Source organism: Amblyomma maculatum, chromosome 1 (genome assembly GCF_055883805.1).
Source record: "Amblyomma maculatum isolate TAMU_Amacu chromosome 1, ASM5588380v1, whole genome shotgun sequence".
Classification (NCBI taxonomy): domain Eukaryota; kingdom Metazoa; phylum Arthropoda; class Arachnida; order Ixodida; family Ixodidae; genus Amblyomma; species Amblyomma maculatum.
In genome coordinates, this window is record NC_139344.1 from 374,695,327 (window position 1) to 374,707,635 (window position 12,309).

General features: G+C 48.1%; 1 protein-coding gene across 1 annotated transcript in view; it reads left to right on the forward strand.

The window, feature by feature from the left end:
* LOC146208277 (uncharacterized) overlaps positions 1 to 12,309 on the forward strand; it is a 419,325-nt gene that overhangs the window by 139,484 nt on the left and 267,532 nt on the right. The window lies entirely within an intron of this gene.

A 12,309-nucleotide genomic window follows, 5' to 3' on the forward strand; every position in this document is an offset into this window, starting at 1 on the left:
AGAAAGACAAAAAAAAAAAAAAGTGGAGGGGGGGGGGGGGGGGGGGACGTCGCTAGAGGCACCAGATGTAGGGTGCTTCGACAGGCATGTGCTGCAGATTGCAGAGCCCGGAGCGGAGTCCACTCTAAATGCAGGCCTAACGTGCGTACCTGTACCCGCGCATCCGTACAATGTTGTCGACAGGGTGAGAAGAAGAACCTCTCTCATTGGTTACTGATGAGCTTTAGTCTTCTTTCGCTTTGCTTTCGAACGTATATTTATTCCTCCCTCACCCTCTCCTCTTCACTCTCCATTTATTCCCTCACCGCAGGCGGCTTTACTAAGCCGTGTTCACGGCAGGCACTTAGCACCTATCTTCACGCCTGCGCGACCTGTTCGGGGATGGGTCTGCCGTTCAGCTGGAAGCCAATGAGAGGAGCAAAAAAAGAAAAAAAGATCACTGGAGAGAAGCAAGAACTACTTTTCTGCCGTGGAGGCAAAAATCCACATACCCGCTTGCCATTAGTGGCAGTAATAAACGCTAGAGGCGGAGAACGCGTCAAAAAAGCGGCGAAGAGAAAGAGCTAGCTTGCACGCAGGCGCTGTTTCTTTCGGCCGCCACCGCGGCCGCGCTGACTTTGTTGCTCGTGCTGAGGCGAGACCTCATCACATTCTTCTCCCTCGCCCATTTCACACGTTTAGGCACGCCTCCCGCAGCCCTCTTCTCGTTCTACGTGTTCTCCTAAAAGAAAGAAAAACAAAACAAAACAAGAAAGAGAGAAGTAGTAGGTATCCTGTTAAGGAGATTTATAGAGCCGGTTTCTTCTTTTCGTTGTATGGGCTCTCTCTTCTCCATGTGCTGGGTGTGAGCATACACATACGCACACACCGCGCGCGCATGAGCATGCCGGTCCCGAGCAGCCGGGTGGACGGTGGGCCAGCACAAATTACCGAATTGCCGGAGGAGAGAAGTTGCAACGCGTCAATTTCCTCTCTCATCTGAGCTTCATATACTCAACCTTCTCTCTCCTTTCTCTCTCTCCGCTTCATTTCTCAACAGAGTAGAAGTTTTGCGCAATGGTGCTCAGTGGCTGGGCATGAAAATGACGAGCTGCAGGCAGGTGACTGAACAGTGAGCGTCACCTGCACACTGTATATAGAGGAAAAGTATAGGGCACAGAGTGTGGCGCTTGTTGAGGCGAAGTGCTCAACGGACCATTTTACGGCCTCAATAGAAGCGGCCCCTCAAAACACCTTCCGCTGAAATTTCTTCTCCGGTCTTGCCCGCAGTCTCGCCTAACTGCTTGCTGCTCCTCTCGGCTCCTTGACTTTCGTGAGAATGGCTTTTGTTGAGTGCGGAAACACGTCCAGAGACATTAAGGATAAATAATGGTAACTAAATGAACAAAGAAACGCCCGCAGGGTCAGTTAAAGGAAAAAGTGATGACGACTTCGTCAGCTTCCGTACTCGTTAAAAGTCGAATAAGTCACCCTTACGGGAGGTTTAAATACCGCAGCAAGCGACGCATCTAATGTTTTTAACCGCCGTTGACTCAAATTGCTCTTACACGCCGAAAAGGACTCCGTGATCATAGTTCTGAAGTCAATGATGGCGTACAGTGGCCTCTTAGATCTGAGCAAAAAAAGAAATGAAAGAAAAAACTGTGTCGACGCACCGAAGTTGCAAAATCTGCCGGTTGTGGCGAGTCGCAACTCTCATATCTCATATCTCATTTTTCTTTTTTTTTTTCTCGTCTTTTCTAGGTTACAAAAGGTCCGTTTGAAAGCGATGACCTATGTATAAAGATGAACAGGATTTGTTCTGCTCCTTTGGCATGAGACTCAGTTCTTGGAACACTATAAAACCATTCATAAAGAGCAAAAAAGAAATGCGGTTAAAGGTAGGCAGTTTTTGCACGTTACTGATAATTTATTCGCTAAGAAAGAAAAAGAAATAAAATTTTTAAATCGGGAACGCTGGTAGAAAATGGAAAGCGTTCGAATTTTAGTACCGGGGGTGTGAGTTTTCAGGAAACGATTCACGAACAAAAAAAAAAAAAATAAAATCGTCATTGGGCGCTCCTCTGATAACGTCTCACATCAAGTGATAGAAGAGGATCGCATCGGATGTCATAACATGATGGTATTCTCTCTAAAATACTTTGCGTGTTAGAACCAATAGGCACCGACAACTCTTTTTGTTCGACTCAGCATCTGCAGGTATGTTCCTCGGCTACTCCAGGGAGTAATGTTAATTATCGAAGGTCTCGCGTGTTTGTATAGTCATCTCCAGAGGTTCAGCTCAATCCGTGTAATGGCACTTGAAAAGCGTTGATTACTGGCGCGAGACCTTTCCCTCGTGTGACGTAATTGTTGCGTACATGGTGCTCCTACGATTTCGCTAGCCAGGGATGAAATGGGGAATAATTATACGCATGACTTGTTGTTGTTTAACGCTTTTGGCAGGCGAACCGCAACACGCAACAGCTACATTATCCCCGGAATAGTTGTGCAGTGAACTTTGCCATTTTGCGCCCTAATTAGGCCAAGTTAGTCGGCGATATGGAAAAAAATGAGATGAAAACTGATGCACAGCGAGAAATCCACCAAATGCGGTAGTCAAAAAGCATGGTCACTTTGCATAATTAAGCTTGCACACTAACTGGAGTTACTAAATAGTGGATATTGTCGCCGTCGACTCCAAAATTAACGTCGCGGCTACGATTAATTTGAAACAGAATATTTTACCCGCTTAACCAGCTATATCCACCGTACATTCCCTGATTATCCTCGACGTTCATCCCCCCCTTCCCCTTTATCGTAAAAATAACCACTGCAGTTCTGGGGGGAAAACTGCATTCTTCGCCATCAAAAAGTCCTTCAGAACGTCCTTACAATATGATTATAGTTTGGGTTAAAGGTTAACATGTTGAGGCTTTGATCGACACGAGCGCCGCTGTTTCTCGCCAACTTGTGTTCCCGCTTACGCAAAGTGAAAACGTTTTACGATAAACCTGAACTCCCTGGAGCTAATGGTGCAATCATTCAGCCTTCTGCTATGTGCACGGTGCGACCTTGGGCTGAACTTTTGCTGCACACCACCGCAACATTACCCAAGGTACTTCTGTTGTTAGCCGCCGCCCTTTCCGTGTGCCTTTATTAGAACGTAAATTCATCGAAGATAATGTGAATGATATGCTCCGAAGGGACATTATTCGACTCTCAGCCAGCCCATGGCGGGGCTGGCTTCAGCAGGAATACACCTTCGATGTCACCAACAAAGAGGGTCGTAAACATCAAGATGCCGATGCTCTTTCCCGTTGCCCGCTCCCGGAGTCCCCGGGCAGTGCTTTTTCGAGCCTTTCTGCGTGCACCCTCGCGACGCCCCATTCTCGTCAAGGCCTCCAGACATTCCCAGTGCACCTTATGCCGCTGCTCCGAATCGCAACGCCCTTTTTTCCCACCAGCGAGCAAATACATACTGCCGTTCTCTAATCGACTGTCTTATTCGGGCTTCTGAGCCTCCTACCACTAGGATGCGAGGGCAACGTCAACAGTTCCGACTTGACAAGGGAGTGCTCTCCCACTACATTTATTGCTCTGAATGCACCCGTTGGGTCCCCGTGGTCTCGAGAGCGCTTCGCTATATTCTGGCGGCCCTCCACGATGATGCTACAGCCGGTCCCTTAAGCTTTCACAAAACTTACCACCACGTTAAAAGCTGTTTCTTCTGGCCTGGCCTCTCCTCAAGTGTGGCAAAATACGTCGCTTCCTGCCTGCAATGCCAGCGCCGCAATTGGCCGGCTTCATCTACCGCTGGCTAATACAACCTATACCTTGCCCTTCCATTCCTTTCGCCGTTGTCGGCATCGACTTATACTGGCCGTTTCCATTCTCCACACTAGGCAACCGCTAGATAGTCACCGCCGTCGACCACCTAACACGCTACGCTGAGACCGCTGCCCTGCCTGATGGCTCAGCGCCTGAGGTCGCGACCTTTTTGCAAGCCCTCGTACTGCGCCATGGGGCCCCTTAAGTGCTTCTTAGTGACCGCGGTCGGACGTTTCTGTCGACGATTGTTGCTGAAGTTCTTGAAGCCTCTACCACACTTCACAACATGACCTCCAGCTATCACCCGCAAACAAAAGGGCTGACTGAGCGATTCCACAGCACGCTTTCTGACATGCTGTCTATGTACGTCGACCAGGACCACCGAAATTGGAACGTAATTCATCATTTTATAACGTTCTCCTACAACACGGCTGTACAGCGGACCACAAGTTACGCCCCGTGTTTCCTTGTTTACAGCCGTTCTCCCGCTACCTTTCTTGATGCCTCTTTCCTAACTGCACCTGCCAGCTCCTCATCGTCTCTCCCTGACTAGTTCATTTCCCGAGGGGCCAGATGTCGCCGGCTTGCTCGCCTCAACACTGAAGCCACTCAGGAAGACCGCAAGTGTCGCTACGATGCGACTCACCGCCAAGTGTCGTCAAATCCAAGAGACGAGGTGTTACTTTGGGAACCATTGCGCCCTCCTGGCCTTTGTGACAAGTTCCGGCGCCGTTTCATCGGTCCGTACTCAGTTCTTGGACAAACCTCTCCTGTCAATTATCGAGTCTCCTCTCTTTATCATCCTCTGCACAGTCGTTACCATGGAACAGAAGTTGCACACGTTTCACGCATGAAGCCTTCTATTTGGCTGGCCGCTTCAACTACCCCGGGGGGCGTATTTGGGTTTGCTCGGTACGGTGGCTCCGCAAGGGACAAAGCAACAGAAGAGACGAAGAAAACGGGCTGTTCCGACTAGCATCTACCGCCCCCAGGAGCCGAGCAGCCTAGCGATTAGCGGCGCGTGCTTTTTCAGTGGGCGTCACGTTGGACGCGGCACTAGCTTGAGAAAGCCACTACTACTACTACTACTACTACTACTACTACTACTACTACTACTACTACTACTACTACTACTACTACTACTACTACTAATAATAATAATAATAATAATAATGATAATAGTAGTAGTAGTAGTAACAGAAGTAGTAGTAGCAGTAGTAGTAGTAGCAGTAGTAGTACAGAGCAAGACTTGTTTCACTAAGTGGCCACTGAATTGTCTGTAGGTAATGGCCAAATTAACTGGCTAAATATTATCTTCCCAGTTTTAATTATTAATGATAATAATATTAATTGGTTCACAGGAAGCGAAAGGCGCAGTGTCTGTCACACTTGTGTCTGTGGACACCAAGGGATGAAGGTGTCCACAGACACAAGTGTGACAGATACTGCGCCTTTCGCTTCTTGTGAACCAATTAATATTATTATCATTAATAATTAAAACTGGGAAGATAATATTTAGCCAGTTAATTTGGCCGTTACCTACAGACAATTCAGTGGCCACTTAGTGAAACAAGTCTTGCTCTGTACTACTACTGCTACTACTACTACTACTACTGTTACTACTACTACCACTATAACTACTATTATTATTATTATTATTATTATTATTATTATTATTATTATTATTATTAGTAGTAGTAGTAGTAGTAGTAGTAGTGGTAGTGGTAGTGGTAGTGGTAGTGGTAGTGGTAGTGGTGGTAGTGGTAGTGGTAGTGGTAGTGGTGGTAGTGGTAGTGGTAGTGGTAGTGGTAGTGGTAGTGGTAGTAGTGGTAGTGGTAGTGGTAGTAGTGGTAGTGGTAGTGGTAGTGGTAGTGGTGGTAGTAGTGGTGGTAGTAGTGGTGGTAGTAGTGGTGGTAGTAGTGGTGGTAGTAGTGGTGGTAGTAGTGGTGGTAGTAGTGGTGGTAGTAGTAGTGGTAGTAGTAGTGGTAGTAGTAGTAGTAGTAGTAGTATAGACTCTTTCAAGCTAGTGCCGCGTCCAACATGACGCCCATTGAAAAAGCATGCGCCGCTCTAATCGCTAGGCTGCTCGGCTCCTGGGGGCGGTAGATGCTAGTCGGAACAGCCCGTTTTCTTCGTCTCTTCTGTTGCTTCCGGGGGAAATAGTGTAAGCGCTGTATGGCGCTTCATCTTTACCACGGGTCCACGTGCTGCTTCATCTTCATCCTTTTTTCTTGTAGATGCTCATCGTCATCGCTGAGTGTGATACACTTCGGTGTGTGGCCCGGGCTTCAAGTATCCAATAGTCCTGGCCCGCCAATTCCGTCCTTACAATATCAACTGTATTTACATCAATGGGAGAACAAAAACGATGCCTATCGTAGCATGTTTTTCATCGTTTATCCTAACCTATATGTTGGAGATCACCCTCCCTGTTAAAAATTAAAAAATAAATCATTTTTTAATGAAAAACTGGAAGAATAATGTTTGAACACTGCGTACTAAAAAATATATAACTTCCTAGCCCGTCTTTTGTAGTGGCTATTGTCATGAGTCGTTGCGATACACTCCACCGCGTGATTGTCACTAAAAGAGTCAGGTTGCCACTTTCTGTCCAGATCGGTACTTTCGAAGCGACAGCTTTGCTACGTCAGGTAGTTCGAGCCGTCGGGTATGCACGGTTTTAACTTTGAGGAAGATTTTGAGGTCAGATTTCTTTGTTAAGCCTGGTGGTCACCATACGACTGGGGCATAGTTACGTAGGCCACCAAGTGGCCCGTGACCACTGCGAAGGTAAAGGTCACGTGAGGTGACGTCATTGTGACGTGGAAGTAGAGGGTGCTAGAGGGGGATACTTGTATAAATGGAGCCTCCGAGCTCCTGCCTAGGTTACAACACTGCGCGAGATGGAGGAGGGCGAACACTCTGCTACAGTGGCGCGTCGGAACGCGAAGAAGGCCCGTCGGAATAAGGCCCTGCTGAGGCGGCATGCCGAAGAGACCGATGAAGAACAGGCTTTACGTTGGGAGTAATGCACAATGTGCTTAATCCAAGCTTGGCAATAAGCAGAGCCATGTATATCAAGCTTTCGCTTCCCTCCAGGGTTAAGGAATGTTGAACCACCAGCTATTTTTTTTTTTTCGAATGGAATTCAAGTGCCTTATAGTTTCGTACTCTCCACGCACAAATTCAGCGGTGCCTGAGGACGTTTTACCCTCTTGCCTTCCAACACCTACGTTTAAGCAAGGTTCTGTGGGTAATGCGACTATTCACGTTTTCCCTCTTGGATGATATTTCATAATGTGTATATTCTAACGCGTTGGAGAGTTTCCCTCCACCTGGCCGTGATGGGTGAATGGCGATGTGATCGGGGTTCGGGTGCTTAGGCTTCATCGCAGACTTGCCAGGAGTAGACTGATTTATTGATTTATTTATAGGAAGGGAAAGGCGCAGTAACCTTCGTTTACTCTGATTGATTGATTGATTGATTGATTGATTTATAGGAAGGGAAAAGCGCGGTAACTGTCTCACTTGTTTCCTGCGGACACCGCAATCGCGCCGTAAGGGAAGGGAGGAAGGTGGGAGAGAAAGTGGAAAGAGAGAAAGAGGAGACGTAGTGGAGGGCTACGGAGTAATTTCGACCACCTGGGAACTTTAACGTGCGCTGACATCGCACAGCACACGACGCCTCTTCGTTTCGCCTCCATCGAAACGCAGCCGCCGAGGTCGGGTTCGAACCCGGGTACTCCGGCACAGTAGTCGGGCGTCTTACCACTGCACCACCCCGGCGAGGTGCCAGGAGTAGACAAGACATCGAGGCCGGAGCAGCCAGAGAGGAGAGCGAAGAAAATACATTTATTTACATTTTCTACGTAGGGGAGTATGTCGGTGCGGAGTGTCCTCTAGTGAACTGGGGAAATAGATTTCATACCGGGCTGTCAAATTAGGGAGACACTCGCGAGCATTCGAGATGTCGCCCACTGCCGACTGTGGTTCTTGAGCCTCCTCACACACCCTCATGTGGCAAGGGTGAACATCCGTGGTAGCGATGAAGATCTTGAGCTTATGGCGCAAATGGAGGCCAGGGTTCCGAGAAGTCCACCCCTGGCAAGGGCCATTTTCCGACGGGAATTATTGGACTGTCGCGAGCACTTCTGTTCGGCGAAAAGCTGCGTGATTTTGTTAGCGCCAACAATAGGGAAAATATCCTCGTGGTCACCCGGCGTGGTGGTTGACCGCCAGCACGTGGCAGCGATGAAACCCCCGACGTAGTCGCCGAGGATTGGGCCTCTTCGATGGCTGCCGCTCGCCGGACCCGCTTGATTCCTGTATTCCAGCCTGGGTCCCAGTCATAACAGCGGTTAAGGCACTAGACAGCAAATCCCAAGCACGTGGGTTTCATCCTGGCCTTTGCATCGCTTTTGCACGTTAAATAACTCAAGGTGGCCGAAATATCCGAAGCCCTCCACTACGACGTCTCTCATAGCCTGAGCTTCTTCTGAGCGTTCAAACTATAAGGAAACCCGAACCAAGATTTCTCTTCAAGAAGCATCCTAATAATTGGTTCACAGAAAAATTGGTTCACAGGCGCGGTATCTGTCACACTTGTTTTTGTGGACACCTGACCGCGCTGAAAGGGAAGGGAGTGAAATTGGAAAGAGAGAAAGGGTGCCGTAGTGGAGGGCTCTGGAGTACTTTCGACTACCTGTTGATCTTTAACGTGCACTGACATCGCATAGCACACGGACGCCTCTTCGTTTCGCCTCCACCGAAACGCAGCCACTTCGGTCGGGTTCGAACCTGGGTACTCCGGCACAGTAGTCGGGCGCCTTGCCATTGCACCACCGCGGCGGGGCTCAATAAGTATCCTAAATTCACTTCTGGTACTCCTAGAAGTTCCGCGCTGCTATTGGCGGCCCGTGACCGGATATTAAAACAAAGGAAGTATATAATCCCAAAGAATGGTAAATTGTCCCTTAATCGGATATGTGCATGGGCTAGAAGCTCCCAGCGGAAGAACTAAAAAGACAATGAAAGAACGGGTGTTGCGAAATGTTGCCCTAGAAATATGTCTACGGTTGGAGACGGGGTATTTAGGGTAGATGAGAAGCGGCAGTCGTTTGTTTTTCGTCAGTGTGAAAAAAACAAACAAAAAAACAAAAAAACATTCATTTGTACCGAAAAGGTACCATCCCAAAAACAATAGAAAACATGCTCCCCTTCTTTCTCTGTTTCCGAATGTGAAATCGTTGTTTCCGTATCAATTTCACCCGGGGAGTGCCCGGGGAGGAGCGCAGGTCAGCCTGTGCTGCCATTTTACCTCAAGCAAAACACGTAGCGACACCTGGTGGCATTTGTAAAAGGCGCACAAAAAGAGGTTAACGAAGCTGCGTAAAGGTGGCAGTAGACGCCAAATTTTATACATGTCCTGCAAATTTTATTTGCGATAGAGTTCAGCCCCGCCGGGGTGGCACAGTGGTAAGGCGCCCGACTACTGTCCGGAATTCCCGGGTTCGAACCCGACCTCGGCGGCTGCGTTTCGATGGAGGCGAAACGAAGTGGCGTCCGTGTGCTGTGCGATGTCAGCGCACGTTAAAGATCCCCAGGTGGTCGAAATTACTCCGTAGCCCTCCACTACGGCTCCTCTTTCTCTCTTTCCACTTTAACTCCCACCTTCCTTCCTTCCCTCACGGCGCGGTTCAGGTGTCCACAGAAAACGAGTGAGACAGTTACAGCGCCTTTCAATTCCAGTGAACCAATTATTATTATAAAGTTCAAAAGCGGGAGTTTCGAACACCGTGTGGAATGGCAGTCTCTGTCAGAAAAAAAAGCTATGTAGTGGTCACTTTCTAAATTTTACCTAGTATTGGACCATTTAACATTCAGTAGGTTTTTTCCCGCCGTAATGTCCGGGCACGTGTCTGTTGACGCTGTTTTCAGTCGTAGTAGGCTGTAGGGGATCCATATATTGCGTGAAACCTAGTTGTTGGAGGAGGTTCATTAAGGATCTCCCATTAGCTGTGATCTTGGCGTGCCCACATACTACGCAGGGAGCGGTAAAGTCTCCCACCACGATCAAGGGGTTGTGTTTGGCTATTTTAAGGGCTTGAATGATGACTCTCTGAATTGGCAGATAGCGAGCTCTTGGTTACTGTATAGATCAAGTACGAATAAAGGCGCCTTGTTTCTTTTCGAAGGGATAATTTCTAGTAGTATGCAGCCGATATCCACTTTTCGAGTTTCGTGGTTTATGAGCGTTAAATTTCTGTGGACTAGCGTGGCGGTATACGGGCTCTTTTGGATTTGGAGCGGATTGAAGACCCTATAATGTGGCAGCTTCGGTCGATCGCACCTGCATTCTTATAGTGCGATAATATCTGGCCTTTTCTCTGTTTTTTTTTTTTTTTTTTTTTTTTTTTTTTTTTTTTTTGCACGTGAAGAAGTAACTCGGCTTTATTTTTGAGAAACGATCGGCAGTTCCACTGCCATACCCTTATATTCTTAGGTGGAGCTATGATGCTGCTGTAGCTGTGGTGGTTGCCTCTGAACTTTTTGGGAAATTCTTAGAATATTCTGCAGGATGTTGTCTATAATGACAAATTTTTGGTTGTACTCTGCGTGGTTATTATTTCTAGCTGTTCAAAGCGGTGGTTAGTTCATTATATTTAGAATGAAGGACCTGCAGCTTTTGCGCTATAGGTTTCGGTTTGACTGATTGGGGGAGGCCGCATTTGCCCAGCCCAGCTCTCCTGTTTGACGATGCTTGCCCCTAAGCTAGGCGTCATTTCGCGGTGGCTGCTGCTGCTGCTGCTGTTGCTGCGGCCTCTGTTGCTAGACGATCCGTTCCGGTCTAGAGGTGGGAACGAATCTGAATGCTGCCTAAGTGACTTCGTGTTGCTCCTGGCAGTGGATCTCGATTGCCTTTCTGTCCTGTTGCCCCGCCTGGGTGGTGCTGTGGTAAGACGCCCGACTACTGTGCCGGAGTACCCGGGTTCGAACTCGACCTCGGCGGCTGCGTTTCGATGGAGGCGAAACGAGCAGGCGTCCGTGTGCTGTGCGATGTCAGCGCACGTTAAAGTTCCCCAGGTGGTCGAAATTACTCCGTAGCCCTCCACTACGGCTCCTCTTTCTCTCTTTCCACTTTCACTGTCATCTTCTTCCCTTCCCTTACGGCGCGGTTGCGGTGTCCACAGAAAACAAGTGAGACAGTTTTCCTATAAATAAAATCAGTTTTTTTTGCACTGTCTTCATTCCAAGTATGCGCTTGTGCAAGCTTGTTTCGTACCTTTTCGTTGATAAATATCTCTAATACCTCTAGTGCGAAATCCTTTGGAGCGAAAATCGAGGGACGAGCAAGTATTAGGATCCCATTTTATTGGTGGCTCTGAGGAAGTTTTTCAATGCCGTCCAAGATTCAAGAGTTGGGCAACCTCTGGGAGCGCGTCGTAGTCTACACTATCGAGTAGTGCGCACTCCGTCCTGAAAGTATCGTTCAGTACTTCTTCAAGTGGTAGGTAATATACATCCCTGCTTGTATTAGTATGCAATACCTCGCAGCCAACTTCTATCTGGTCAGTTCTGTAAACTCTGCTATTCATAGCACATAGGTCAAGGTACGATGCGTAGCCTTCTGTTCGTGTCACCGGTAACGCAGTGCCTAACTCCGGACAACTCATGCAGCTCTTGGACTTTAACAAGAAAGAGAAGCTCCCGCACACCGGTAGGGGCCAGTAATCGCTATTTGCGAGAGTTCGTTTGGTGTCAGCTTTGTATTTAATGCAGTAGTCATGGTAACTTGAATATCGGCTGTTGACATATTCGTGGCTGTCGATGAACAGCCTTTGGATTTTTTTTCCTAGGTGTCGAACAACGTCCTTTGCTAATTGGATGTTGGTCCCAACCATTATAGAAACCGTGAATGTTGATTCTTCGAAGTTGAGCATGACTAGGTCTTTGAAAGTGTCGATTAGAGATCCGAGCCTCTGAAACTTCTCGTTGAAATAGATCTCACAAGACGCGTCATTAACCAAGTGTATGTTGAGACCGTGAAAATGGTGTTTATGAAGGACTTCCAGTAACAACTGCGCCAGGTTGTGTTCATATCTTGAGCCGGGACCCAGTTGGTAAAGCAGGCCGGTGTCCTCCGGGTAGCCCCCGATGGTTACGATGATCTTGGCGTCGGGACGGCGGTCCTCTACAATGCTCCGGAGCTTCAGCAGTCCGTACAATTTCTCGAGCTTTGGGGCTCTCATCACTAATATGCCAGTACTTGAAAGGCCGATGGACCAGTAGACCACATTCTGGCAGAACTCCCATGGCATGTGAATCGGTAGGAAGTCGTACCCGTGGCTCTTCCGAATTCTGGAGTTGTTGTAGAGGCAGTACACGCTGTTGATCTTTTTCGGAGTGCCCTTTATGTTGGGGAAACCACTGGCGTCAATACCGTTGGTATAGTCGCTCACCGCACGAGTATGCTTCACACAAAAGGGCGGTACGACGGTT